At 43.0% G+C, this 27251-nt stretch overlaps 1 protein-coding gene across 13 annotated transcripts in view; it reads right to left on the bottom strand.

Annotated features, from left to right (window-relative positions):
- FBRSL1 (fibrosin like 1) overlaps positions 1-27251 on the bottom strand; it is a 1004090-nt gene that overhangs the window by 484104 nt on the left and 492735 nt on the right. The gene's annotated exons all lie outside the window — the stretch shown is intronic.

The raw sequence follows: 27251 nt of genomic DNA, 5'->3' as shown, positions 1-27251 counted from the left end.
CTGTGTCACAGCAAAGCCTGCTTGCACTGAATAATTGAATTTTAGTTTTAGACAAGCAATCAAAGCACACAATGTGCTGTTGTCGTCAACTTAGGCTAGCCTGTGGATAGCAGGAGGAGCTCATCTTTGGCACATCTGGTGCCACTGTACAGCATTGCGTGAAGCTGGTGGCACGCTAATTGCAGACCTCAATAGCTCTCTCTCTTGGAACAAACTAATGCTGAGGGGGACTTTTCATAACTCCACTGGCGCCACCAAGAAACAGACCCATTATGACACTTCCAACACCTTAAATCATTAACAGTGATACGAAAAAAAATACAGTCCACCTTCCCCAAGGAGCACAGAAAGCTATCTTGTATCAGGAGTTAGAAATGTTACTTTTTTGGACCAAAGCCATCAGACTCCTCCAATAAGGATTGGCAAGTGGCCACACTAGGTCATGGATTCCGGGAGCTGTTGTCCAAAAAGGGAATACGTATTTCCAAGCTCTGCATCTAATCCAGCACTGTCATCAAGTTACTTGTTTATTTTTGTAACCTGAGAGGCCAAAGGTTGAACTGGGAACTTCCTGAATGCAAAAAAAAAAAAGAAAAAAAAGAATATAGTCCATTGGACAAACCACTGGTGTTTTTAGCAGGGAGTCTGTTAATTCTACAAATCACTATTTCCATCAAGTATCATCAACCGAGGAGGAGGAGAAGAGCTAGTTTTTCAATTAGAAACTAGGGCGCGTTACAGACCGCCCTAAAGTGGGCGGTCTGCCGCCGCCTGTCATTAGCTACGCCGAGAAGCCCCGGCGGCCAGACCGCGAGGCTTCCCGGCACAGCTAAAAAGGAGCACCGAAATGGTGCTCCTTTTTGGCCCCCGAAGTGGTGACGTGAGGCACCGAGGCGCACACTCGCAGCGTCACTTCCGCTGCGCCACATCCGGACGCTGTGCGTCTGAGACGTAAATATGGCGGTGCCTGTGTGGACGGGCGCTGCCATTTACTACGCGCTCTGCGCATCCTAGGAACAGGGGCCGGTTAGGAAGGTGAGACCCTTCCTAACCCTAGCACGCCCATTCCTAACCCTAGGACGCACGAAGCGCGTAGTAAATGGTGGTGTGTAACACGCCTAAGAGCAAAGGAACAATACTGTTCTCCAAAACCTTTCTTTCCTAAGTGAAAGAGGAAGAGCACGAGAGACTGAGCAAGGAGAATATTCATTGCATTCTCCTTTCCTATGTGTCTGAGGCCTTTACTAGCTGGGTCAAGTAACAGAAGCCTGTATATAGGAGAAAATACATTCCCTGGTCCAGTGCAGGGTCCCGCTCTTTTGTCCAACTCTACACAGTATCTGCCCATAAATTTCAAGAAGCACAAGAGAAAATAGATTGCTGTAGGTCAAGTGGAAACCCATATGAGGGTGCTCCTACCCTAAAACACAGGCAAACATTCCACATCACTCTCAAGTTCTTGGCAAAGAAGAGGAGAGAAAACAGCGACAGGTGCAAGATCCTCTATACAACCAGCCTCCAGTAGTAAAACCTTGCTGCTTTTAGGTAATTCAGATTGTACCTAGGGTTGAGTTAAACTCTATCACTCTGACCTTTCACCAGCCAGCCCTTAACGGCAACATAAATACTTTTTCCTTGCCTTTTGGTGGAAACAAGATACACTTTTTTAATGGGCTCTTGGAAGGTATGGAGCAAGAAAAATGGTAAGACACAGTCCTCTATTATTATTATTATTATTATTATTATTATTATTATTATTACTATTTTACACTTCATGGATGCAGTGTTCACTCCCACTTTCCTTTTTATGGCTTGATTTTGATCTTGCTTTTCCTCTTCTGTCAGAGAACATTCCTGGGAGCACTCTGGCCAAATGGAAAACAAAACCTCTCACCTCATTATACAAAAAGCTCTTCACAACACATCTAAGAGCTCACAACAGTGCAGCGGACAACATGGCAACAGCAGCACTCTGCCTAGTTTCCTATGACCTGATAAGCTGTTGGACTTCCTATTATTTACTAATTGCTGCTTATTACATTTAGAGAAATTTTAATGGGTCCTGAAAGGCAGATGAAAGTGCGCTTTCAGTGAGTCCTGGAGTTAGCCCAAGGCTTCCTTCTGAAGACTGGTATTTATTAGGGCCCCCCTTCCCCCTGATGCATCTATCTTGTTTGTTTCATGCTAGACTAACAGAAAATACTTGGCTTGGTCCATTTGAAAGCTGAACATTTTACATATATACAAGGCCAATAAATGTGTTTTAGGACTAACTGACACACAGAGATTTGACTTTTGCACACACTCAAAGCCTTCAGGCAGACAGCTCCCATTTCTCAAACACTGTCCAACTTTGCAAATGGGTAAAAATAGCGCTTGAGTTCCTTGCTATTTCACAGAACCCACTGACCTCCTTGCAATCCCATTGTCTTCAGTATCTAAAAGCACTCCCTGTTGATTGCATAAAATAGGATACAATTGGGGAATTGTTGGCAGAGGGGAGTAAAATTTCCCATTCTAATATACCGTTATACTATATTTATATAGCAAAGAGCAAGAGAGAGAGACTGGTCATGCTCTTTTAAAACAACAAAACACCCACTCTGGCAGTTATGACATAACCTGGCAGATTTTTCTTGTTACTTTGCTGTTTTAAGTGCCTCCCTCAATGTGAAACCAATTACCCAAAGCCTTTGTTTTTGTTAACAAAGGGGCTGTGTTTTGAGGGGCTCTGGCCTCCTCTGGCTTTAATCAGATCTCGGCAGGGGAACACTATAACAACCACCTTGGGGGCACATTTTTATGATGGCTGTACTAAGGCGGGCTGATTTGAAGAGTGAGAGGGCACCGCCATTCTCTCTCCCCTCTGCCATGTGCAGGGCTTGCGCCAGGTCTGGGTATGTGTACTGCACAACGACCTGAGCCCAATTAGCTCTGCCTTTGAGGAGGGCCTTTTGGCAAATTGCCTTCAGTGCCCCCCTCTTCAAGCCTCCCTTCTCTCCAAAGTCTCTTACCCGCAATAAAATATCACTAACAGCATACAGTCATATAAACATGTTGAACCTATTAGATACTATCCAGCAGGAAGAGTGAATCATGTCCTATATTATATTATGATCATGACTCAAAGTGGGGCAAAGTGAGTCTTGAACTGCTGAAGTGAGGAATCCTGGTCAGGGATTTAACCTGTTATGCTACCACCCAGTTCTGGCCCAAGGAAGGAATGCTGGGTATGACAGATTCGGGCCTCAGATTTGGGCTGCATCTACACTATAAAATAAATGTAGTTCCATACTGCTTTAACTTCCTTGGCTCCATCCTAGGGAATTCTCAGATTTGCAGTTGGTGAGAAATTTATCCTTCCCTGTCAGAGCATTCTGGTGCAACCACAAACTACAAATCCCAGGATTTCACAGACTGGAGCCAAAGTGGTGTCAAGCAGCATTAATTCTGCAGTGTGGCAGCAGCCTATAATTAAAAAAACACCAAAAATGTTTCAGAATAATACAAGTCCTTTCCCAGCAATGCTGTAGGACATTGATATATTTGAGTCTTTTACTCTAAGTCTCAAGTCAAGTCTCAAGTCTCTACCTTCAAGTCTAAAGTTGAGTCTCAAGTCCTTGCAAGATATTTTCAACTCAAGTCTCAAGTCTGGCCACCAACTTTAATGAACACAAAAAGGAGGTGGTGGTGGAATACGTGTGTGTGGAGTAGTTTCAATAACTAGAAAATCAAGAAGACATGCATAAAGCTAGCTTTAAAAAATTATCAGAGGGGAACAGCAGGCACATTAGATCATGAGCTTGAGGCAGAAGGATCCTTCTGAAGCTTTTGAAAAGCTTTAGAAGTTTCTGCTGATGTGAAGCCAGGACAGGCTGCTAAGTAAACCTCAAGCCCATTGCCTAACACATTTTCTGTTTATGGATGAAGTTAGTGTAAATCATGAAGTTAGTGTTGGCCAGTAATAATATTTCAGCAAGGCCAACTCCTGGCACAGTTTGGATAAAAATCACCCAGCTACAGCCAAAAACAATGTACATGTACAGTGTAAAAGCAATTCTCCCAGCTATTGATACACTGACCACTTTTCACACTTAGAAGAAAAACAATCACAAACAGTTGATTCTGCCAAAGTTCCTGGAGGCTTTTGTCTTCAGTTAAAATATATATACAATATAATACAGCATATATCTATACAGACACACAGACAGACATGCACACACACACCTCTGTTTATAATCAACTTAAAATCTGCTTCACAGCTCCAAACCTAGTCCACACACACAGAGCAATAAACCACACATTGCTGCTTCAACCATAACTCTCAGCCAACCGAACTTTCCAAATGTCAAGTCAACTTCTAGCTGTCAACTGAACTCTACTCAAATTTTTTTTCTGTTGTTTAAAACTACATTACACCAAAAGTTAGGCCAGGAAGTCAATTACTAAAAATATACAAGTTGCAAGTCCAATCGAGTCATGTCCGTGCATCATTTACTGCCAAGCTGAGTCCATGTCGAGTCACTGAAGCGACTTGAGTCCAAATGAATTGACTCGAGTCTACATCACTTTTATGGGATCTATTAAAAGTGACATAGCTTAGGACATGACTGGGTAACTTCTTTCAGCTCAAAAGCCAAATTCAGCTTCAGAATTCCCATTTCAGCTGTGGGCAGACCCACTGGCAAAAGTCTGTGGCACATGTTATGAAGTTTGGTTCTAATAAAATTTTGGGTACATGTGGTCTGTACTATGACCCCTGACTGAACTCATAGAGGACCCGCCATTAACACAAAGGCGAGGAGACCATGTAGGCAACTCACCTTGCAGAGGCAGAGTCCCTAGAAAAAGCTAGAATTGGAAATTTTCCATAGGAAGTTTGGGAGTCGCCAAACCAGAATTGCCACTGTTTACCCAAATAAGACAATAAACTTGGCCTCACACCTGATGAGCCCGTGATCAGCTTAACGACTCAATAATCAAGTCAGATACCCCTCCGAATTGTGTCCAGACCTAAATGCATTGTGCAATCCATTACCTGCTCTTGGCTTAACAAAGCCCAAGCAATCAACACCTTTTTCTAACAAGTCTCCCTAGCCTCCAGCTACATTTCGCACTATAAGAACCCCGGGTTTTTGGACCCTCCTTGTGCTATTACCAGGTTGCAAGCTGATCCACACCAGTTTGAACTCTGATCTTAGCTCCCGCGGCCCTCTTCCCCTCCCCCGCGCTCCTGCAGCCGTGATCCACTATCCATCCAAGCTTCATCTGACTTCCCGGAGAAGACTTCTAAGGTAGTATTCCCTAGTGATGCCTCTCTTTCTCAAACCTATCTCCCAAACTTACCCATCCCACTGCTGTTAGCATTGAGTGTGTGTGTGTGTGTGTGTGTGTGTGTGTGTGTGTGTGTATGCTCCCCTTTTGCTGTGTGGTTTTCCCTGTGCTTTAAGAAATGTTACCCTTTTAATTGGACCTAGTTGGTATCAGCGTCTCTTTCTCTTGGGGCTTGCTGGCGACCTCTGGTAGACACTGTTGGGACCCAATTTTGGCACGTGGTTTGGTTGGGGCCCCCTCTCAGCTATTTTTGAGCTAATTAAAATTCCCCTAAGCGAGAGACTTCCTAACATTTTGGTGGAGAATGCTTGGGCAGTAATTTGGTCCCCTGAAATCTAGACTTTCCAGCTTGATCACCTGGATGGGCTAGATCTCAGAACGTAGGAGGAACCACAATCCCAGAGATTCAGATGCAATAGGTGTGTATACATTTTCTTGTCTGTTTGGCCATCAGGGCATCTATTGTGGGTGGGATACAGAGGCAGCCCTTTTCCCCTACACTTTCCCCTTCACACAATGCACAACAGGCAGTCATAGAAACCCCCTTCATTGGGCAGAGGTAGGCAAAGGGAGGGAGACTTCCCAACCGGAGGCTGTAAAACCTGAGGCACAAGGTGGGAATGCTGGTAGGCGGTTGGTCCCAATTTTAGTCCAGCAAAGAGGTGGCTCCCAAAAGTAGAGAACAGAACTCAAGGTGAGGGTCTAGCTGGGGCCCAAGGGATAGTGTCTGCTAGGAACCTACTGAGGGAGGTCAACTGAGGAGGACGGGCACACTTGAACTTCCCAGTGAAAAGTTAGGAGGAGGAACTAACTGATCCTTAAGTCCGGGTCTAGCGGCGGCTACATGTGGCGCTATCTGCAGTAGCGACCCGGTACCTGTCGTGATAGTGAGCGGTTAAGTACCTGCTCCGACCCACGAGTTTCACGGGCGGTTGGTCCCGAGGTAGTACTGATGGGCGGTTGGTCCCATAGGTCAGGCATCGGCAGGCGGTTGGTCCCATAGGCCGAAAGGAGATAGCTGATGGGCAGTTGGTCCCATAGGTCGGCAACAGGGGCGAGGTGGTCCCAAGTTTAGTTTGGAGGAGAGAATAGAAGAGAAAGGAGAGATGGAGATAGCGAGTTTGTGGAGAGAAGACAAGGTCCAGGACAGGTTGAAGAAGTGGATAGTCCAAAAGGGACCTAATCTGTGGCTTTCCGGAGGTTTCCTTACGGACGACCCCTATGCAACGCTCCTGGAGGCTTACAACCTCAAAAAAGCAAGGAAGGGATTGAACAGCGTTCCCAAAGCAGAGAATACCCAGGTCCTTTGGGTATTAGCCCACAATGCTATAGAGGAGTATAAGAAGCACAAATTAGAGGCAGATGTGTCCAAAAGGCAGATAGGTGAATTGGTCACCCAGATTAGAGAAAAGGTCAATGAGAACTCTCTTTTGACCAGGACAGCCAATGAGGCTGGACGAAGAGCCGATAGGGCAGAGAAGGAAAACATAGAGCTCAAAATTTGGAATCAGGAGCTCGAAATGAAATTAGGTCAGGCAGAACAAGCTGTGGACTTCATTTTGTCCCAAAGGACTGAAGAAGCAGCACAAGCCAACCACACCATGTGCGAGGCAAAAATTAGAGAATCGGAGAGTAGGATTAGTTTAAAAAGCACCATTGTGGCTACTGTGCAGCCAGGTATATTGGAAACAGCTGTACAGGCAAAAATCCTCAGGGAAAGTTCCTTGCCGCAAGAGGCTTGGACTCCCCCTCCCTACAACCCCCATTGGAAACCCCATACAGGGAATGAACCCTCAGAGGATTCCAGGAGTTCCCATGAACCCAGTAAAGACTCATAGGCCGGTTACAAACCGGCAGTTGGGACGTCCTCTGGACGTCCCATTTTAAAAAAGGGGCGTCTCTTATAGACGCCCCTGAGTCTAGTACGGACTGTGTCCGTACAAGATGGCGGCGCCCCTTCCACATGGGCGCTGCCATCTTTGCGTATCGGACGCTGAGCGTCCATACGCGTCGCGCCGCTTGTGATGTAGCGAGCGCGCCCCTGGCGCCTCGCTACGTCGCAAACGCGACGAAAAAAGAAGCTCCATTTTGGAGCTTCTTTTTCGGTCCGCGCGGGAGTCGGGCCGTGTGAAGGCTCCGGCTCCCCCGCGGACCAACTGGCGGCGGCGGCAGAGCGCCGCAAAGCGGCGGTCTGTACCCCGCCATAGTATGGTAGAAACAAAGGAAACCACCGAAGACGGCAACATTACCAAGATGGTTGTAGAAACCGTTCCTTGGACCCTTTCAGTAATCAAAACCATAGCCAACCAGCTAGGAAAGCTGAACCCCCAGACTGGAGTCCAATGGATGTCCACAGTCATCCTCTCATACCCCAAAGCTAGAGGTCAGGATCTCACGCAGATAGCCAGATTGTGCATAGATCCAGTTTATTCAGGTCCATTTGAGGCAGCAGTCTCCAACTATGCTTTGGCAACCCTAGAGTTAAAGGAATGGATTGCAGTAATGGTAAAAATCCTGTGGCCAGGGATCACTTTGAAAGCCAGGTACCAGAATGAACTACAACTCTCAGATGAAGCCCCAGACACTTATGTAACCAGGAAGAAAATGTTAGCCATTTTCTCGGGAGAAGTGAGTTTAAGCAATGAAAACCAACCTCTCCTGGACAACTCAGATTTCATAGCAGAAGTGTACCAAGGCTTGAATGAGACAGCCAAGATTTACATAGGGCCAGCTTCACAGAAAATCCGCACACTAAGCTGGAAAGGTTTCCTACATCACATATGTGCAGCCTCACAGATATTTTGGACATGGGAAGCGCAGAAAGACATGGCAAAGAATATGCTTGCCGCCGCGTCAGGGCATAGCACTAGAATCACAGGCAGGAAGGCAGACAAGGACAGTGACCCGGTCCACACACTTACATACCAGAACAACGGACCCCATTCACAGCCGATATCTAAGAAACCCGAACACATTGGGATCAAGAACCCATTCCGTAAGAGTGCTAGAGGCAACCTCAGAGGTCCCCCAGAGAAACAGGACAACTTGCAGGAAATTAGGAACACAGTTTGGAGGCAGCTTAAGGAGCTTGGCTTCACCACAGAGGAATTACATGCCAAACCCACTGCACAGCTGACAGATCTTTTAGAGAAAACTTTGAATGGCCGCCAAGCGGTAGGGCCTAACCCTGCAACGGTTTCCCCCAACCCCCAGAATGCAGGACACTCAGGCTAGGAATGCCCAGGATCCCCTCACTTGCAGAGAGCATGGGCAGACTCTAGGATCCCTTGGGCTGAAACCCCCACTGCCCGGAAAGATAACCCCCTGTCACAGACTACCCCTAGAACCAGACCTATTAAGGCCCCTGCACACCCGGTTTCTGCAATCCTTCCACAGAACGCACCCCTTCATCTAGATCCCACAACTAAACTGCCATGCCAGCAGATAGTAGCGACCCTAAAGCCAGATTTATGGGGATGCCCCACAGTAAATGTAAAGGTCGGTCCCCCAGCAAAGCCGAAGCCGGCACAGATGCTAGTAGACTCCGGCGCCGCCATTAACACCATGAGCCCCAAGCTAGCCGCATTAGGACACAAAACAGTAGACAGCATGGAGCTGGTGGGATTCGGTAAAGGAAAACACCAAGCTGCCATTTGGTCAGACATTCCTCTGCAATTAGGCCCCCTTTTTGATTTGATCAGGGCATGTGAGAATCTAGGAGAGGACGATGGGATTATTGGTGTAGGATTCCTCAAGAAACACAGGTTCACTTTAGACTTAGCCAACAGTCTCCTGTGGCAACTAGAAGAAGGTCCCTTGGTTATTTCAGCCATCCACGGTGCGCTGCCTTAAAGGCCCCGGCACCCATTTTCCCTATTGCAAATGACACCTGGACAATAGATTTCCCCGATGTTTGGATTAAGGACAAAATGGAGTGTGGAAAGGTTAAGGGGGCATGCGTGCTGATAGAAGGAAAGGATTCCCCCACCCCAGACGCAGTATAGATACCCCCGTGAGGCAGAAGAAAGTATAGCCAAGAGTATAGAAGATTTGCTGAAATGGGATGTAATTTTGCCCATGCAGTCCATTTGCAATTTGCCCCTATGGCCTGTGCTTAAAGCAGATGGTGCCACTTGGAGAATGACTGTGGATTTTAGAGCCCTCAATGCGGTCACTCCACTGGTAGCCCCCGTAGTAGCCAAGTACAACAAAATCCTGACAGCCATTGTCGCTGGAGCAAAGTTTTACAGAGTGATAGACCTAGCAAATGCTTTCCAGTCAATCCCACTTCACGAGAGATAGATTGCCGCAACATGATGTACCCAGGTCCCCACCTTTACACAGCAGACATACTTCAAACCCCTCCTGTGAAACACAAACTCTCAATATACATAGGAAACCTAGTGGTTAAAATAAATCTGGCTGCTGCAGTACAGGTCCTTATAAGATGCTTAACTCATCCCCTGATCATTGTCATAGCCATCACAGGCTTAATAATTCTGATACAGGTCATTTGGTCTGCACTGAGGCCTCTGCCACGGAAAGGAGGGTGTCTCTCACACATCTCTAAGATGTCAGACCTGGCAACTGTTCCGGTTTTAAAAGCCTCATGGGGGAGGAACCACCCTGAGCCCCCTCCCTGTCTTAGTTACATGGAGACAGTGTGTTAGCTATGCTCTCTCAACCCACCAAATCCGCCTGCTAGGGCTTCCGCCCATCTTAGTAATGTTGCGCCCAGGGCTTGCATCCAAGCCACGCTCCCCTTGGTTTCTTCCTTTTGTTACACCCCAAAGAGATGGATGGTGAACAAGTCCCCACCCTCCGTTTGTGAGGTAGACTATTGCGATCCTTGGTGGTGAAACCCTCTGCTAAATAGCCAGGACTTGCCCAGGATTGGCGGCTCCAGATGTGACCATCATCAGCGCCAAGAAACGCTACAATCTACCCACTCAGTCAGGGCCTTTTCAAAAGACACCTGCAAGATCGTTTTTTTCAGCACATCTAAAAGCCCGCCTCACTAGGCACCACTGCCTTTCAGGTCACAGGTAGATAGCCTCACGGCCTTAACTTTCCACTGGGCCCAGTAAAATGTTGTCTTTGTCACAGCGAGCCAAGCATGGCTCAGCAAACTCGGAAGTTGGTCTCACTTTTCATTTACCTGGCATCCCCCGGTCTTTTATGCAAAGTACTCCTCCAAATATGGGCACTGCTGCCCAAGGTTCCTAATATCCCCAGCTGTCTCAGCCAGAGCTTTTTGTTTCATGTTTTTCTTCACAGTAATAGGAGATGGGGGACAAGCCCCCACCTTTTTTGTGTGTGTGCCTTCTGGCGAGAGAGATCATTTTTGGAGAGAAATCCCCATTGCAAAGGACCTAGTATACCTGGGTCTGCTCCCACAGGTGACCACTCCAGAGAGGGTGCTTCCCGCTGCTGAGCCTGGCCTGGGTTACAATAGTGCACCTTTTTGCACACAGATTTACCACCAAGGATAGCCTTTCAGCAAGGCCCCTTTACAGGGAGCCCTGCTGAAGGGCAATGAGAAACACACCAACCTCCCTCTTCCCATTATTCACAGCCACCTTTTAGGTCACAGTGAGTCATTTTCTTCTAACCCCAATTCATCTCCTGAGATGATGCACCCACTCCTCCGCCTGGTCTCAGATTTCAAAACGCCCTAGTCTGGTCGCTATTACCCGTTTTTGTCCGGAATTTTGGCTAATTTGCATATTTTTCACAGCCACCCCAAATCCGCTGTAAAGATTGCCCTGCCAGCTTCACCCGGACCCCAACTGCCCACTGTCCAACCAGCCTGTAAGAAAAGCCGCTGCAGGCCCACATGACTGGCCTCAGCCTAACCCCAGCTTCTTTGAAATCCCCAATTTTGGAGCCTCTCTCCCAGACTCAGGGAAGAGAGAGACTCTCAACAGACCGAATGCAAGTTTTTCCGCATGAAAGTTAAACCAGGGGTGCCTGACCCAAAACAGGGACCGAGGCATATGCGCCTCCCCGCTTTGTAACACAGTTTTGAGATGCCCAAAGTTGACAGTCACACTCTCTCAGCCCAAAAGTAAGTTTGTTGCCGCTATAGTTGTTTTGAGTTATGGGTCTTAAGCCCCTAGATAACTTTGTGTGTTTGCATGTATCTTTATGGTGATAGATATAGATGTGTATGTCTGTTGCATGTATTTTGGTGATGGCTTTTCTGTTTTCTGAGCAAAGCAATTGCTCTCAAAACCCTTTCTGTGCCTTTTACTTCCGAGTCTCTCCCAGAGACATGGGGGGGGGGGGACAAGGGAGGATAGTTTACCTTCGCCCCCACTTTCTAGACTCTTTGCTTTCACTCCTGTTTAAACTCCATGAGAAGCCTCCGACGCGAGTCCGCGCCCCCAAGATGTCTTCATGCTCCCCGCTCCGCAGTGTGCCCAAGCAGAGGTCCCAATGTCCTCCATGTCCTGCTGCAAAGGACACAGCCGGTGTCCTTGCCTCATTCCAGCCCCAGATTACCTCAACCCTGATGTCGCTACCAGCTCCAGGCTGCCCCAATTCCAGATATGCCCCGCTAAGGACTGGAATGCCTGTGCCCGCGGCCAGTATAGAGGTCCCTTCGCGACACAATCGGTGTCCTCCATTTCATTCACTGCAGGCTTGCCGCTTTTGGAAAAGATCTCTTTGCCTGCATTTCAGGTTCCTATCTATGGAACTACTTGCTACTGGACTCTGATTGCCCAAAAGGCACACTGCATCTGCCCGCATGTATGGACTCAGTTGTTTATCAATCTGCCCGCATTGGCAGGCACCTCCAGAAGACACTCAGTTATTTTATGGACTAAAAAAAAATCATTACTCATTGCTTTTGCATTGCCTTTTGCTTGCTCTGTACGTATTGAACTCAGTTGCTTTATTGATTACTTTATTGATTCCCTCATGGAATTGTTATTATTGTTGTTGTTATATTGTTGCCCCTGTGTGAATGGGTTCCAGACGAGACTCTCTCCCTGCCATCCCTCTCAGCACCGTTAGGAGACACTGCCCTAGCAAGCCATGCTCCCACTCAAATTCCCACCCCAAAATTTTAGACAAAGGCATTTAATTGGAAAGTCATCCAGCCCCATGCATGCGCATAGGTCTTGACACTTTCGGGGGGGGGGGGGGGACTCTCGGCTATATTGAGCTAATTAAAATTCCCCTAAGCGAGAGACTTCCTAACACAAAAAATATTAGCTGTTACTGCAAGTAACCAAACTTTGGGAATGGCATTTCAGCTTTTTAGAATGGAAAAAGACATATAATAGCAGAAAGACTGCATTTGGCTACTTGAGGTTCCCCACTAGTAACTGAGGGCCTTGTACATCTTAATCTGAATCTGCTAGCCAAGCATTACTCTTTAAGCCAATAACCAAAGCAGGACAAAGTGATACCTGATCCTTAAGCTTGATTGTTAAATTAAGCAGATATACTTTTCCTGCCTTGACCATCACCATTTCCCTTTTCTCCATTTGCCTTATTCCACCCACCTCTCCAGTGGGAGCTGGGTTTTTATTTATATGCAAACACAATGCAGAGAGTTATAAAGGCTCAATCCAAAAGTGCTGCTGATAACGATGTACAAATCAGCATGCTTTATGCCACTTAGGTAACAACCCAGCCAGCATGATTTACTATTACAGAGCTATCATACATTTCACTTTGATTTACTACATCCTCCATCAAGCTCAGAACTACATTGTACACTTGGTAACATAGTGGAAAATAAATAGAGCACAGCTGCATTGGCCCAGTGCTCCTGTCTGGATCAGAACCAGGGAAGATACAGTTTTATTTATGGCACTCCGGTCCATTTTAACATCCATGCAAACTTGATATTCCTGCTTACTTGGGAGGTCCCATTGGGTTCAATAAGGCTTCCTCTCAAGTAATCAGATCCATACATCTTTGAGGTTGACACATATAGGAACAGGTTATAGCCATCAAATTACAAAAAATAATTTAAACCCTTTAAAACTTCCACAGTCAATTAGTTCTATAGCATACAGAGCAATATGTTTACACTAAAATTACAAAAATATTTCATACAAAAACATCACCATTTTCCATACTCCTTCCACACTCAATGTAGGTGGCTACATACTAGGGTTGCGCGGGGGCAGAGCAACCGCACACCCGCAACACTAGTACATGGCAGCAGCGTAATCTTGGCGGCCTCCTGTCCACATGGGGGCCGCCATGATGACGTCATGCACGCGCCTTGTCCAAATGGCACTGCGCATGCGTGACATCTCCGCAATTGGCACAATTGCATTTCCAGGCTATGCTTTTGCTAAGCTGTACCATTTTGGTACAGGCTGGGAAATCTCACCTGTACATGAAAAACTATTCTAGTGGTAAAAGGTTCAAACTTAGCATTCTTCTTCACATGTTAATTTTTTGTATATGAACAGAAAGGTCTCCTCCCTACTGCATTAAGTATGTAGTCACTCATTTGTAGTCTAAAGTGGCCCAAACCCACTGAAACTGCATCATATTGCTGTTCTGATTGTATGTTTCAGCATTTAATACTAGGTATGATGTCCACAGAGGACCAGCCAGTATGGTGTAGTGGTTTGCACATTGGACTATGATTCTGGGCCAGGGTTTCAATCCCTGCTCAGCCACAGAAATCTACTGGGTGACCTTGGGCTAATGACACACTCTCAGCCTCAGAGGAAGGCAAAGGCAAATCCCTTCAGAACAAATCTTGCCAAGAAAACCCAGTGATAGGTTTGCCTTAGGGTCACCATAAGTCAGAAACAGCTTGAAGGCATACAAGAACAACAATATGACATCCACACAGTAACATACAAGGTAGAAATGACCTTAAAGGTTATCTACTCAACCTCTCTGCTAAGTGCAGGTCAGTCATAGATAAAGTATCCCTGTTTCTTCCTCCTAATTCTGTAGAGTTTCCCACATAGGGTTTTCTTTCAGTTTGCATTCCCCATCGTGCAGAATGAGACAAAGAGCTGAATGAGAAAGAGAGAGAGGCCATGCCTTACTTGCTGCGTTTTGACCTAATATGCCTCCCTTTAAAACATTTTATAAACTTCTTTGTTATTTTACCACATGCACATTTATAGAAGGAACTGCAACTTTGTATTTTTGAGCATGACTGTGGGGTAATCTCAGACTAGATCAATCTTTCCCAAATTTAAGCCTTTTAGCTGTGTTTGACAATAGTTTCCATAATCCCACAGCCTACATAGCACTGGGAATATGAAAGACCTCATCCATTACATTTGGCGAGCATCAGTTTGTGAAAGGCTGGTCTAGATTTTCAGTTTAAAAAAATACACATAAGTGCTTTTCCTTAATTCCTAGAGAAATGGAGTGAAATATTTTGTTGTTGTGTATGAAAACTTGCAAAACAATTCAGAAATCAGACTGAGGGAGTGCGTCACTGATGACTTACACTGTCACATGCATATTACTCTCTATAGAGTTTTCTCCTTTTGAAGTTTACATGACCACATGCTGGGCTAGAAAGGCCTGAATCTAATTTGATATGATCGGTTGACAAACTGCAAAGAAAGATGAAATTCTCATCAGTCTTAAGTAACAGTACAGATGAATTTGAGCAAGGACTAACACTACAACTGTCCCCATGTATTTAAACTTACTAAAATTGTATTGTTTTATGCACTGCATTTTTATACCAATCCTCCTCTAAATGTGACTGGTGGTAACTGGCCCAAAGTCATCCAGTGAGCTTCATGGCTGCATGAAGATTTTAATTTTGCTCTCCTGGTCATAAGAACATATAAAGAAGCTGGGCCAGGACAAAAGCCTATCTAGTTCAGTATTCTATTCTCACAATAGTTAATCAGATTCCTATGAGGAGTCCCAGGCTAACACACTGACTACACTAAATGAGTCTTCCAAAGAAGCTCATGAGTAAAAACATGGTAATAAAAAGGGCAACAAAAGAACATGTGAGTGCTAAAATGCATAGCAGAAACTATTTTATACACAATTAAATTAAAAACAAAGAAAAATGTGGAAACTTTAATGAGCCATGCCTTGGTTATAGGCAACTGGATGTTCACAGTCAAAAAGAACACTGGGATAGACAGGCCTTTGGTCGGATTCAGGTTATTACCTAAATGCCTTCAGGACAGAATATTGCTGCTTGTCAGATATGTATTAATTTGGTGAGTTTTCATGAACAACCTAAGGATGGGTAGGTAGGTAGGTAGGTAAATAAATAAATAAATAAATAAACACCCCTCCGAATAATCATGTTTCACATTTAAAAAAAGTGCCTATCACCCTTAAAAGCAACATTTTTGGCCAAATAGACCTAACACGAAAGGAGGTGGAGTAGCTTTATAAGTTAAGGATGTTTATACTTAATAATAATAATAATAATAATAATAATAATAAAAGTTTATTTCTATCCCGCTTTTCCAATTCAGATCAAAGCGGAATATTTATTTATATTCCGCTTAATCACTTGGAATCCAAGCGGATTGCAACAATAAAAGAGGATACAGTTAAAATTCTAAAACCCCTCCCCCCCAGTATAAAAACATAGTACTTGTGAAGAGATCCGTGATTTAAATCCAGGAAACCAGGTTGAGAGCATCTGGGTAAGCATTAAAGGGGAGAGAAACTTCTCGAGTGAAGATTTGTGGCAGTGGAGATGTCATTACCAGAGAAAAAGAGAATGATAATAAACATATATGCCCCACTTGAAAGCAAAGAAGACTTCTTTAGGAAATTAAGAAAAGATCTAGAGAACTATAAAGTCAACAATAATATAACCCTAGCTGGAGGTTTTACAACACCGGACTGAGATAGAACAAACAAAAAGAAAAAGAAAAAAACTAAAGGTAAATTGCCAAAATCTTTTTTTTTTTAATTTATTAGAGGACATTATGCTAATTCATGTATTGGCATCATCTGTATGATAACACATTAGGATTCACCTTCTTTTCACAACTTCATCAATCATCCTCAAGAATTGATATGTTTCAAGTTTCAAAATAACTCATAAAGGACATTATAGAAATACCCCCCCCCCCCCAATTTCTATCAGATCACAATTTAATAGAGTTAATGATAGGTTTAAGATAGAGGAACTACAATTGGATATTTGTTCAGAAAATGAAAAAAGAAACTAAACTTTTTTTTCAAGAAAACAAAATTTAAGGAATGTCAATGAAAACAATTTGGGACACTTATAAAATAGTGATAAGATGCTTATTAATTAAAAGATCTATTGAAGTAAAGAAGGAAAAAATAGAAAAATATCAGAAAATAAAAGGTTTTTTGTGGAAAACGCTGGAAAGATAGCACGAATATATAAGAACTATTAAATAATACTACTTACCGATGAGATGATAGAGAGATTTAAAATAAAAAAGGATTGTTGATACTGGAGTTATCAAGAAATATTATTTTTGTAAGGAAACACAAGCAATGAAAGTAATAAGCACACAAGATGTATGTTATATGATGGAAGTTTATTTGTTTCTTTTTAATCTGGAAAATGCAACACCCTTTATGTAGTAATTGTTTAGTGAAGATATAAAAGCTGTCTGGCTGTTATTGTAATGATATACTGTAAGAAATAAAATTTATTTAAAAAAAAAGAAAACAAAACATTTGAAAGACAAGGAGGAAGACTTAACCAGAGGTCTAACTAATAAAAATATACAAAAAGAGATAAAAATATTACAAAAACAACTACAAATACAATTGACAGAGGAGATGATGGAATTTTTTTTTTTTTAAAGTCAGACAAAATTATTTTGAGCATGCAAATAAGACTAGTAAATGGCTAGCTTGTAAACTGAGGAAAGAAAAAAATAATTACTGAATTGGAAGTGAAAGGAAAGAAGACTTCAACCGTGGAAAATATAAAAGGCATTTCTATGAAGAATACTCAAAATTGTTTAAGAAAAAGAAAAAGACAGATAACTTTCTGAAAGAGTTGATAGAATATTTAGAACAAAAAGAAATTTCTAAAATAAAGGTAAAGCAAAGATAATTTTTGGAGTCGGATATATCAAATTGGAAATAATTCAGGCTATTCACAGTTTAAAAGAAACTAAAGCTCCAGGCCCAGATGGGTATACATACAGCTATTTTTATAAGATAGAAGGAAAAGATTACACTAAAATAGTTATTTATAGACGTCTAACATTGTTAAATATGGACTATAAGATCTTCACTTAAATCATGGCAAATAGACTAAAAAAATTCTGGAGACTGTAAAACATGAAGATTAGAATGGGTTTATACCTGGAAAACAAATAAGATTCAATGTAAGGACAATTCTGAATTTAATTGAGTATTATGATATGAATATAGATAAGAAAGAGGGTGGGAATGGGTTATGTGTTCAAGGAAAATATAAAACAAAATTATAGTTGCCAAAAGGCACAATTGGTAATAAATGGGGAAAGAACATTTGATTTTCAAATTAAAGGAGTCAGGGATGCCCACTGTCACCCTTATTATTTATATTGGTCTTGGAAATTGAACTCAGTAAGGAAAAATATTAAAATTAAAGGTACTAGAATTAAGAGACCATAGATAAAACCTAAAGTGTTTGCCAACGATTTAGTTATTATTCCAGAAAACCCAGACACTATTGATCCTATTATGTTTTAAATGATCACATTTGGAAAATTTGCAGGATTTCGATTAAACAAAGACAAAACTAGGTTGCTAACAAAAAAAAATATGGAAAAATATGAAAAAATAAGATTGGCAGAAAAACTGGAATGCAAAATAAAAAACAAAATTAAATATTTGGGTATTTGCCTGACAAATAAAAACAATTACCTGTTTGAAAATTACAGTAATTTATGGAAAGACATTCAAAAAGACCTTCATAAATGGAATAAATTAAATCTGTCATTATCTGGAAGAATCGTGGTAATTAACATGAATGTGCTTCCTAAGTTTATATTTCTGTTTCTGAACTTGCCTATAATTTATAATCAGAAAGTTTTTGAAAAATTGAATAGACAATTCAGAAAATTTATTTGGAAAGGAAAGAAAGCCAGGATAAAATGGAACATTTTCAGGAATGTGAAAGAAAGAGGTGGAATGGCACTACCAGACTTACAATTATACCATATGGTGGCATGTCTGCTATGGAACCAGGACTAGATAAAACTAAATAATTCAAAAACATTAATGTTAGAAAAGCATAATTTAAGATACAGCTGGCAGGCATGCGTTTGGTATGGAAAATATAATAAAGACTTTAATAATCACATAATAAGAAAGACTTTGTTAAAAATTTAGCTACAGGTAAAAAAAAAATACACAAAAATCCCCTTCACAAAAAACCTTTTTTGGGCGATGGGAGAAAAATCAAAATTGGATAACATATAAGGAAATACTATGTAAAATGAAGAACATAAAATAAACATTAGAACAAGAGAGAAACTTGAGGGGAAAAATATGAAACTACAATGGATGGACTATTGGCAAATTAAGGGGAAAAATTAAAGAGGATCTTAAAATAACAGGATTTGAAAAAAGAGAAAATGAAATTGACAAAATAATATGGGCTCCAGAAAAAAGAAGATGAGTGAAATATATAAGACATTATTAAAAAAGGATTTAGAGACAGAAGAAATAAAAGAATATATGTTAAAATGGGCCCAAGAACTGGACCACAATATCGAACTAGAAAATTGGGAGACAGCAAGAAGAAAAACAAATACATTCACAGCATCACAGGACATGAAGGAAAATTATCTAAAAATAACTAACCGATGGTGCTACACCCAACTTATACTGGACAAGATATTTGGATTAAATAATAATATGTGTTGGAAGTGCCAGAAGGAAACAGGATTGTTGCTACATATGTGGAGGCATTGCCCAAAAATGAAGAAATTTTGGGTAAAGATACAAATAATGATTAAGAAGATGTTAAAAACAGAGTATGATTTAGACCCAGAATTGAATTTGCTGAATATAACATCTGTATTAGGGAAAGAGGGAGAAAGCAAAAATTGGAAAATTATACTATATTTAATTACAGCTGCTAGAATTATAATAGCAAAAAACTGGAGGAGAGAATACACACCACAGACAGAGGAATAGAAACTAAAAATTTATGATATGAAAGAAATGGATATTAACAGCATTAATAAACAAAAAAGATATGGATAAATGGGAAAGAGAATAGAAACCAGTGACAGATGTACCAGAAGAAATTTAGAGGAAAATTAGAGGAATTAACGGTAATAGTAAAAGAAAATGAATTAAAAGGGGGGGGGGGGGGCACGAAATGTTAAAGCTTAAATTAATGGATATGTAGAGTAGGAGTCCTAGGGGTGATATTAGAATGTCATTTTCGTGATATTATTGTAAGAAATGTATGGAAATGTATGCAGTTATAAGGAAAAGGTTTTATTGTAAAATGAATTATTATTTAATAATAATAATAATATGTTTTATTTATAGACCGCTATTCCGCAATGATCATAGCGGTGTACAGTAAAATCGTTAATACAATAAAAATACAGTTAAAGGAGGGAGAAGTCTCATCCTTCAGGCAGTCCAAGATGTTGCTGGTCTGCCTGCTGGCTCCCTCTGAGGCTGAGATGACAGTTGAGGAGGGAGGGGCCTCTTCCTTCAGGCAGTCCAAGATGTTGCTGGTCTGCCTGCTGGCTCCCTCTGAGGCTGAGATGACAGTTGAGGAGGGAGGGGCCTCTTCCTTCAGGCAGTCCAAGATGTTGCTGGTCTGCCTGCTGGCTCCCTCTGAGGCCGAGATGACAGTTGAGGAGGGAGGGGCCTCTTCCTTCAGGCTGTCCCTGATGTTGCTGGGTCTGCCTGATGGCTCCCTCTGAGGCCGAGATGACAGTTGAGGAGGGAGGGGCCTCTTCCTTCAGGCAGTCCAAGATGTTGCTGGGTCTGCCTGATGGCTCCCTCTGAGGCCGAGATGACAGTTGAGGAGGGAGGGGCCTCTTCCTTCAGGCAGTCCAAGATGTTGCTGGGTCTGCCTGATGGCTCCCTCTGAGGCTGAGATGACAGTTGAGGAGGGAGGGGCCTCTTCCTTCAGGCTGTCCCTGATGTTGCTGGGTCTGCCTGATGGCTCCCTCTGAGGCCGAGATGACAGTTGAGGAGGGAGGGGCCTCTTCCTTCAGGCAGTCCAAGATGTTGCTGGGTCTGCCTGATGGCTCCCTCTGAGGCCGAGATGACAGTTGAGGAGGGAGGGGCCTCTTCCTTCAGGCAGTCCAAGATGTTGCTGGGTCTGCCTGATGGCTCCCTCTGAGGCCGAGATGACAGTTGAGGAGGGAGGGGCCTCTTCCTTCAGGCAGTCCAAGATGTTGCTGGTCTGCCTGATGGCTCCCTCTGAGGCCGAGATGACAGTTGAGGAGGGAGGGGCCTCTTCCTTCAGGCAGTCCAAGATGTTGCTGGTCTGCCTGATGGCTCCCTCTGAGGCCGAGATGACAGTTGAGGAGGGAGGGGCCTCTTCCTTCAGGCAGTCCAAGATGTTGCTGGTCTGCCTGATGGCTCCCTCTGAGGCCGAGATGACAGTTGAGGAGGGAGGGGCCTCTTCCTTCAGGCAGTCCAAGATGTTGCTGGTCTGCCTGATGGCTCCCTCTGAGGCCGAGATGACAGTTGAGGAGGGAGGGGCCTCTTCCTTCAGGCAGTCCAAGATGTTGCTGGTCTGCCTGATGGCTCCCTCTGAGGCCGAGATGACAGTTGAGGAGGGAGGGGCCTCTTCCTTCAGGCAGTCCAAGATGTTGCTGGGTCTGCCTGATGGCTCCCTCTGAGGCCGAGATGACAGTTGAGGAGGGAGGGGCCTCTTCCTTCAGGCTGTCCCTGATGTTGCTGGGTCTGCCTGATGGCTCCCTCTGAGGCCGAGATGACAGTTGAGGAGGGAGGGGCCTCTTCCTTCAGGCAGTCCAAGATGTTGCTGGGTCTGCCTGATGGCTCCCTCTGAGGCCGAGATGACAGTTGAGGAGGGAGGGGCCTCTTCCTTCAGGCTGTCCCTGATGTTGCTGGGTCTGCCTGATGGCTCCCTCTGAGGCCGAGATGACAGTTGAGGAGGGAGGGGCCTCTTCCTTCAGGCAGTCCAAGATGTTGCTGGGTCTGCCTGATGGCTCCCTCTGAGGCCAAGATGACAGTTGAGGAGGGAGGGGCCTCTTCCTTCAGGCAGTCCAAGATTTTGCTGGGTCTGCCTGATGGCTCCCTCTGAGGCCGAGATGACAGTTGAGGAGGGAGGGGCCTCTTCCTTCAGGCAGTCCAAGATGTTGCTGGGTCTGCCTGATGGCTCCCTCCTTTTGAAAAAGGAGACTCAATAGTAGGGGGTAAAGGAAAGCCAAGTGCAATGGGACTGCTTTTGGAAGACAGAAGAAAGGAAGTTGATAAGGAGTCGAGCAGATGAACTACAAAATTTTCAACAAGACATAGGAAGAAAAGACATAGAAAAGAATGTATATAATTTGTTACATTATTAACTATAATCTCAACAGTTATTGTAAGATAATGTTGTAGAGTTATGATGAAATAATATTTTTAAAAAAGAAATTCAACCTTTAGAGCTAAAGGGGCAAGACCAATGGGTGAAAAGGATAATCTGAGCCAGTAGTGAGCACAGACACCCATATTATAGCCTCTCTCTCTCTTCAGAAAGCCTGACTCCAGTCGCAGGGTGGCATCAGACACGCATTTTCGGACCTGAAATACTGACCTTAAAAATTTAGATTGTATAAGTTCTAGCGGTGCAAAATTGGCAAAAGGGCCTAACTGTGCATCATAAAGATGTTGTGTTATCAATTTTTTTAAAATTTTACTTCAAATAATTTAAATGCTGCAGGTATATAGTGGCCCTCTTTTGTCCTATTTTTGCTCCTCTGAGCATTACTGGCAACATAATCCCCAAGCACTTTCCTACTACCGGTAGAATGGAAAACTACCCTACCCCCCCCCCCCCCCCCCAATATTTGAAACCTGTTCAATCTTGTGACCATCTATATTCCAAGAATGTCTCATAGGCCTTTTGACAAATGCCATGATTTTATTTTATTTTTTGATAATTGAGTACTAATTGGTCCTCTTTACAATACTGCATTAATGCTCTCAGTGCTCTTTTAATGCTAACAGGCATTCTTGAAAGTATGGCTGCATTGTCCACATATAGCAGAACAAAAACATTTCTTCCTGCTCTTCTTGGGGAATGTGTGTTATGAAGATGCCCCAACTTAGAGTTGATATAAAAGTTGAACAAAAAGGTGCCCATATACAGTCTTGCTTAACTCCTTTTCATGGCTTTAGTATGATGACCCTGAGGATTGCATCTTACTTTTAGTGAGGTCCTTTCATGTAGCATTTGTATTACTAAAGTAGGACACTGTTCAATTGAGGGGGCTTCCAATTTCCCCCACAGTATAGCTTGGGATATGAAATCAAATGCTGCTTTAAAATCAATAAAAGCAGCATACAGAGAAATTGTATTATGGGAGGAGCATTTTTCAATCAGATGATGGAATACTAAACACTGATCAATAGTCGATCGTCTTTCCCTAAAACCAGATTGCTCCTCTGCAAGCATATTCTCTCATTCCAATCCGACAAGGAGTTTCCCTCGTAGGTGTCTTGCACAAAGCTTGCTGGTTGTGTTAAATAGGCTAACTGGTCCATAACTTGCAGAATAATCCATTCTCCATATTTTAATATATAGGGACAATGATCACAAGCCCCCAGTCCTTGGGTACTCATCTATGTGTGTCAACGCAGCTAAAAACTGAAGCCAGGATAGGAGCCCAGAAATCAAGGTTATTTTTAAGTACCTCTGATGGGAATAAATCTTCTCCTGGAGCCTTCCTCAGTCCTAACTGAGCTACCAGTCTTTTGATCTCAGTCACTGTCACTAGTGCCCACATTGGAAAATTGTCTGTAATTTGGTTAGAGTGACCTCTTCCTATATTAGTGTCTATGTAATGTTCCCAAAAGTATTCCTCCAAGATTACTGGGAAGATGTGACAATTCACCTTAGATGAACCACTGCTTTGTGAGCTTGATGTAATATGCTAAAAAAAGAAAAAGGAAAAAAAAAGCTGAATTGCTGGTGTTAGCTGACTGAATAACCTATGATCAGTAGTTTTTAATAATTTCTTTTTTCTTGTATGGCAGTAGTTGTATATATTATCTCTACTGCTGAAGGAATTCAATTACATCTGCTGATAAGGTATTAGTTACGTTTATGTAGGCCTGATAAATGGTGATAAGAGGTATTTTTTGTTTTTTGTTTTGCTTTAACATAGTCCTTATCAAACCATGGTTTAAAGTAATGTTGTTGTTGTCTCAAATGTGCACTTCTGCTGTAAGATAAATACTGATGTAACTCTTAGGTAAGAGTGGTATAATTCCCTAAAGAATTAATAGGAAACGTAATTGATGTCAAGGCAAACTGAAGACACTGAAAACAATACTGAGCCCAATAATTCAGGTATCATCTGGTTTAGGGTGAGGACAATTTGGTTCTACAATAGGTTCTTCCTACCAGCATAAAAGAGAATTGAAAGCTGTCCGCAACATGTGACTCTTCTATGAAGTTACTTAACTGAAGCAGAATTGGAAAATGATCACTGTCCTACTGAGTCCTTGGTCCAATAGATTGCTGGTGGGGTGAGTTCGGCTTATTGTAGGAGTGGACAACCTACTGATTCATTAATTGCTTTCTACCTCATTGATTTCTACCTTATCTTACACCCCACAAGGGATTTAAAGTGGCCCTCCAGATGTTTTGGGACTGCAATTCCCATAGCTCTAGGCCAAAAATATCTGGAGAGTCCCATGTCATGCAAGCTTGGATCATGGGCTGCAGTTCCATGAGGGGGGACTTCTGGCAAGGGATGGGTTGCACCTCACATCAGTTGGCAAAACTATTTTTGCCAGTAGCCTCATAAATTTGATCAGGAGGGCTTTAAACTGAGTTATGTGAGGGGGAGAGACAGTACTTTGGAGGGAGTTCATCAAGGGCTGGAGATAATGGTCAAACTTATAGAAGGAACAGGGCAAATAGTGCAGGGACCCAACAGTGGGAGAGAAAAAACTTTACACAGGCAGCTGGGCGGGGGGAGGGCCCTTCAATGTCTTCAGTGTCTCTACAGTAATGCACAGAGCATGGAAAATCGGCAAGATGAACTTGAACTCCTACCTGGTGGGATGAGTCTTGTGATTGCTATGTAGTACTAGAGGGGTATAACCTTTTTAAGGCCAAACAGGAAAGGAGGAGGAATAACATTATATGTCAGAGATATTTACACCAGTGAAGAGATCCAGGACTTAAATCCTGGAAGCCAGGTGGAGAGCATCTGGGTAAAAATTAAAGGGGAGGAAAACAACAAGGATGTTATTGTGGTAGTCTACTACAGACCCTCCAGTCAGATGGAGGAATTGGATTATGCCTTTCTAGAACAGATGACCACACACTCAGAAAGGGGAGATGTAGATGGAAAGGTGGTTTAATAATAATAATAATAATAATAATAATAATAATAATAATAATAATAATTTTTCTTTCCCCCAAATATGGAACTCAAAGTGGCTTGCAATTTAAAAGAATAATACAATTAAAACATACAAAAGTGAACATTAAAATAGAATTAAACTATTGCAGCAGTATTAAAACTTAGTACAGTTTTAAATTCTTTAGACATACACTGTGGTTCCAACATTGATGAGGTTCCTTGTGGCTACTACTTACAATTGAACCCCCCCCCCCCCAAAAAAAAAAACAACCCTGATGTCAAAGTACATGTTTAACATAATTTCATATTAACATGCTTCATAGGACTGTTGTCAAGTTGACATGAGATAAGTTCCTTCATTGAAAGGCAGTAGAACTGTGCATGCAAATACAGCAAAATCTAGCTAGTATAAGTGGCTCTCTCTCTCTCAAAAAAAGCGTCAACCATATGCAGAGCATATGCAGAGAACTTCCCTGTCAAATAATTGGGTAAAAGTGATATCCAGATGGGAAGTGTTGGCACTCATGGCCTTGCCCCAGGGGACAGAGTAAGGCTGTATCTGGAAGATCTCTTTAGGGATTAAGATAGGAAGAGCTCTCAAAGAGGTGCAGGAAACTGCAGACATGTCTTTATGGTTGTTAATAGCACTGATTCCCCCAGACCATATGAACCTCATTTTGGATGCTGATGTTGAGGGTTTGGAATGGACACACTTTACCAGGAGGGAAAGCACTAACACACAAACACACCGACAGACAGATACACTTTTGGAAAGAGAAGTCCCCAAGTGCCACTACTTCCCATCTGGATATCTGTTTCAAGACTGCAAAATAAATTAACAGAGACGTATTTACAAAAAGAAAACCCATAACAGTAAAGATCCCTGACTGAACAGGTATTTTTCCCCTTCCTCCCCCATTCCTGTCCACCAAATTACAAGTTGCCAGGAAGAGACATGGGCCCAGCTCAGTTTTATTTCGCTTCCATATCCTTCCATTAAAATAATAACAGGCTTTATGTTTCTCAAGCTGTAATTAAACAAGTGCTTTGGGAGGAAGTCCTAAAGCTTGTTGTACTGGAAATAAAGGGGGAGAGAAACAGAAAAGGCTCTGATTGGCTGGTCCCAATCCAATTCCTCTCTTAACCCAGTGACTGGGAAATCAGGCATTTATTTGTAGCTGCTGTCTGTCTGCTGGTCTGTGTTTGGGTGTGTTTTTCATGCGATACATGTAATCACCAAGATAGAATTTGTAACCAGGGCTTTAAAAGGAAGGTACAGATATGTCAGATCTTCAAAGGGTGCCAAAGACTGCCCTTAGGTTGACTTTGACTCATGGTGATCCTGTGAATGAAACATCTCCAAGGCCCCCTATCATCCACTGCTCTGGTCAGGTCCTGCAGCCTCAGGCCTATGGAATCTCTGAGTACAACCATCTGGTATGTGGTCTCCTTCCCCTTCTACTGCTCTCTAGCATTACTGTCTTTTCTAATTAAATAAATAATAATAAAACATTTATTTTTATCCCGCTTTTCTGTGACGAGACAATCAAAGCGGCTCACAACATATTAAAATATCCACATTTACAAAATTATGTCCCAAATTCCCCCCTTAAAAAAGGATTAAACATGTTACAATTAAAATATCTATTAAAAACACAATAAAAAAATTAAAAAATATAACGAGGACAGAGCGGTGGACTAATACATGATGTGGGGGGCAGTCATTCTGTGGCCGGGAACTTTTATTCAGGAAAGGCTGCCGGAAGAGATCTGTCTTGACAGCTTTTTTAAAGCTGTCTAAGCTGGCAATTTGACGGATCTCGTCTGGCAGACCGTGCCATAGTTTGGGAGCAACTGCAGAGAAGGCCCTCTGGGAGGTAGCAGTTAGTCTGTTTTTTAAAGGCTGCAGTAGATTCCTCCCAGAGGACCTGAGGGTGTGGGGCGGATTATATGGGAGCAGGCGATCCCTCAAATAGGTTGGACCCAAGCCATGTAGAGCTTTAAAGGTGATAACCAACACCTTGTACTGTGCCCGGAAACTAATAGACAGCCAATGAAAAGATTTTAGGATGGGTGTTATTCGGTCACTCCTAGTTTTTCCGGCGACCAGCCTGGCTGCCATATTTTGCACTAGTATCCCACCCTGAAGCCGGTTTGAAATGGGTCTAGATAACTGGCTTTCTCCAAGATGACTTGGAGTTGGAAGGCAACTGCCCTCTCAATCACCTTGCCCAAAAATGGTAAAAGAGAGACCGGTCTATAATTGTTTCTCACCAGGGGATCCAGGGAGGGTTTTTTCAAAAGCAGTTTGACCACCGCTTGTTTTAGTTGGTCTGGAAATTTACCCTCCTTAAAGGATGCATTAATTATAGACAGTAGTAGTGTCTTCACTGCATCACCTCCCTGGGCGGTCAACCATGACGGGCAGGAATA

This window comes from Sceloporus occidentalis, unplaced genomic scaffold (genome assembly GCF_023333645.1).
Source record: "Sceloporus occidentalis isolate IW3139 unplaced genomic scaffold, rSceOcc1.0.p SCAF_41, whole genome shotgun sequence".
Taxonomy (NCBI): Eukaryota; Metazoa; Chordata; class Lepidosauria; order Squamata; family Phrynosomatidae; genus Sceloporus; species Sceloporus occidentalis.
Note: the sequence above shows the minus strand (reverse complement) of the source record. Positions and strands in the feature narration are given on the sequence as shown.